Source organism: Passer domesticus, chromosome 6 (genome assembly GCF_036417665.1).
Source record: "Passer domesticus isolate bPasDom1 chromosome 6, bPasDom1.hap1, whole genome shotgun sequence".
NCBI lineage: Eukaryota > Metazoa > Chordata > Aves > Passeriformes > Passeridae > Passer > Passer domesticus.
Genome location: NC_087479.1, coordinates 3,542,557 through 3,546,645, shown reverse-complemented (window position 1 = coordinate 3,546,645; position 4,089 = coordinate 3,542,557).

Here is a 4,089-nt window from a genome sequence, read left to right as displayed (position 1 = left end):
GACACTGGATTCTGATCAGGAGAAGGTAATTCATCCCAGTTTTATTTGAAGATCTTTCTAAAACAAACACTGCTAATTTGAAAGTCTAAGCACTTCAGCTATCAAAAGTGTTTAGCTCATCATATTTCTTAAGACCTAGCTAAATCCCACATAATAAAGGTGCTGTGTAGGTATTACCCTTTCCCTTTGCTATTTCACCCAGGATGAAGCCAAAACCATTGTTCCTTTGAATCCTATTTCCAGAGGGAGGTAACATCTATTGTGAAAACTGCTTTTTTAGGGTGGTGCTGGCTGGAGACAGATGTATATTACAGTGCCACCACAGCTGTGCTGTGACATGTCACATCCTGTACTGGTAATTAAGGAGTAAGAGTGTTGGGTCACCTTGGTGCAGTAAATCCACTTAGCAAGTTTTCCCTGAGTGGGTTTGGTACTACCCTAACCAGCCCCTCCATGCAGAAATCAGTAAATCATTTTTAAAGCCTTCCCTTCCCCCATTTTCCTCATGTTGCTGTGTGTTTATTTCTAGTTCCTAGTGTAGGAGTGTTGGGGAGGAAGGGAGGAAGAACACTATAAACCCCTGTCTGTTTGTATTTCATAGATCTAATTACTGCATCTTGACATGGGAATGTATACAGGCACGTGAATGTGTATTAGAATTGGGCAAATACAGCACAAATATATCCATGTGTGTCCTTCCAAATGAGCTAAACCAACTGAAATGTCAGTGATTGATTTTCTAGTGGCTGCAATTGCAGCCTTTCTTATTGGTTTGTTTGTGAACAGATGAGAAAGTGAGATTTTATCCCTCCGTAATTTCAGCAGAAAGCAGAAATATAAAGTAAATTATTATCCATGAGAGTGTTTGTACAACAAATGATGCTATGTCCTTTTTGTAATTTACTTGTAACATGGAGAACTCATAAGGAAAATGTAAGAGTATGGATCTACCCATGGGCAGTGATAAAGTTGGGATCAGGCACTGTCCCTCACCTTTGACAGTGTGTTATTTCTACTTCTCTGGCAAAGAAACAATAATCTTTTCTGTTCAAGAGTCTCAAATATTTCCTAAGATTTTTAAGGCCTTGTTGTTCACATCCTGTGTGGGTGCTGGGTGTAGCAGAAGTCTGTGTCTTCCGTGTGGTGGTGTGAAGCTGAGGAACTCCTTGATGCAGGATATTCTGGTTGTTGGGAGTTCATATGGGATTATGGGAGTTAATGGACAAGTTCATGGAGAAGAATGCATGCAGATTTAGTAAACACCAGCAAAGCACCTCAAGCCCCTCTGCTGCTGGAAGTCTGAGCCTCAGGCTGCTGGTGATCAGGGGAGTGTTCTTGAAATGTTTCAATGCCCTGTTTTAGAACCCTCCCCTATATGTCTGCTGTAGTCCATTGATGAAGACAAGTTACCACTCTTCCCTGTACAACCTTTCTATTCTTGGATCCTGTGAGGGAACTGTGAGGTCTGATAGTGAAGCTGGGATGCCTGAATTGTTGTGTCCAGCCAGCACACACAGGTCACTATGCAGGGAAATATTTTAAATCTTATGTAACCCCTTCTGGGGACAGGTTTAAGTTCTCTCTTGGATCAAGGCAGACATGAGCAGGCTATTTGTGAGCTAGTTACAAAATGCAGCTTGCATTCCTAAACTGATCCATTGCACGTTTAGGAGAAATAGAATAAAAGTGATGAAAACCACTGCCTTGGCTGGTAATTTGTGATCAGACAAAAAGTTAGGATCCTGGAATGATGACTTCTTCATCCAGCTGCAGTGCATATGCAGACACACATAAAAAATGTCACTGAATATTTTATTCCTATTAAGTTATCAACAAACTCCATGTGTTGCCCAGATAACAGGAGAGACCAATGTGCTGAGCAGAGGTGCCTTGTCGTCACTCTCAAGGTTTGATTCTACCCCATTCAAATCAGTAAGAATTTTGCTACTGACTTTGGCAAAACCAGGATTTTCATCCTGAATTATCAAACTTCAGGAATTTAAGCACATGAATTATTTTCACATGGTCCAGATTGGAACCAGAATGTTTCTTTCAGTCATATAAAGAGGTGATACATTCCTACTGGCTCATCAGCTTAAGTTTCCTCTCACGTATTCTAACAGCTAGGAAAGGGAAAAAAAACAATGAAGCAAAAGTAGTATGTTGAATTAGTAATACAATTTATACACTTAAAGGAATTAAAAAAATATATTTCCATAGAAATTGCTTCAGAAATACATCAGAGGCACAAATTAGGCCCTCTGAGGTATGAGGAAATGTGAGGATGTAACACATGGTAATCAAATCATGTCATTTCATAGACACAGAGGTGATCAAAGCATTAATAAAAACAGCAGGTCACCTTGAATCGAGGATTCAGTTTTGAGTGTCAAACATTTATTTCGAACATTTATTTTTGGCTTGTGGGACTTTCAATGACTTGGGAAAATTTTGTCCCTGTGCATGAGTCACCACCAGTTCAGAGGAACACAAGGATGAGGATGTCACTGCACGTCCCACTTGGTGGAGCTGACCTGGCCTACACGAGGCTGTGAGCAGCCCCAGACAGAAGGATAATGAGGCACAGCAAAGGGATGGGTCAGGCTGATCCTGCAGGATTCTCAGCCCAATTCTTTTCCTTCATCAGACATAAACTGTGCCAAATATAGACAGCTAAACCCCCAGGGTTTCCAGGTGGCAGAAAACTGTGGTGGGTTTTTTTTTCCCTCTCAGTCTAAAACAAGCCTTCCTCTTTACTTCACATGAACCAGAAAACCCAAGGAAAGACTGTTTTTGACACATCAACACACAGCGTTTCCGAAATGAAATCTGCTCCCCAGATGCTGCAGCTTCTCAGAGAAATCGATGATCTTGTCAGTTTTGCTGCTGGTAGCAGCTGCTCTGTGTCTCAGGAATTGTGGCTGGACTGGTGCCAGTGCCAGTCAGGCTTTCACAGTCCCAGCTCTCTGTCAGAGACCAATCCACTGGGGTGCTGCTCTGCTGTCCCAGGATCACCAGCTTGGGGCAGAAGGGGTCTAGCCCAGGGCTGGGCCAGCAGCCCGTGAGGCTCTTTGGAACCTCTGGCTCCAAAGGTCCCAAGTCCCATCCAAGACTTGGAGACCAAGGCTCTTCTGCCCTGGAGTGATGTGCTGGATGCCATGCCCCAGATCCAGAGGCTCAGGACATCCCATCCTCAGCCCTGACACCATCCATCTCATGGGTCCTTCCCAAACCTGGCTGCAGTTCCCCAAACTCAGGTGTGTTTCCGCAGTTCTTGGGCCACAGGCTTTCCATTGCATCAGATTCCCTGGTTTTCTGCAGAGGATATTTTTGGCAAAGTGTGAAGGGTTTCCTCAGATGTAGTTACAGCCTCTTGGCTGTGGTGTGGTTCCTGATTTATGTGGGGAGGAGTGAGACAAACCAGGACCTGAAAATGCTTCAGTAGAACTAGTGAGGAGATGCTTTGTTTTCATGTTGCAAGAGTTGAGGAAAGTAGTAAATGTAATTTTTATAGACAGAATTTAGTGAAAAACTTTTCCTGGGAAGTTGCAAGGACTTTTTTTGTTTTGAAGCTTTGGGTTTTTTGATGAGAACCCCTTAAAAATATTGAATCAAAATCTGCTCTGGGAAAACTGATTTAGAATCAGAAGACTTTCTGAAGCAATCTGGTTTCCTTGAAGAGATTTTAAGCTTAGTAGAAAATCCAATTTTCAGTTGAGAAGAAAATATTGTCAATTGTTCTGGATTTTGGTGCAGCTCTTCAGTTCCCTTGGGGTGGAATAGTACAAAGTAATCTTAATAGCAATCTGAAAAATGAATTGAGTCTTTCCCAAGGACCAGGAGGTCGTCTGGCCAAGGAATGAAGGAGAGAAGGCTGGAGTAGGAGACTGCTGAAAAGGTGGTGCCTGGAAAGATGGTGTCTCAGTGACTGTAGCTTGTGTTACGCTCTGTGGTGAAACTCCAGGCTGATGAATTGCAACTTAAATATGCCCCCAGTGGACCATTACTAAGTGTGGAAACATTATTTATATTTATATTTTCCAAATAATTTCAAACAAAACAACTCCTAGCTAATGAAAAAGAAAAATT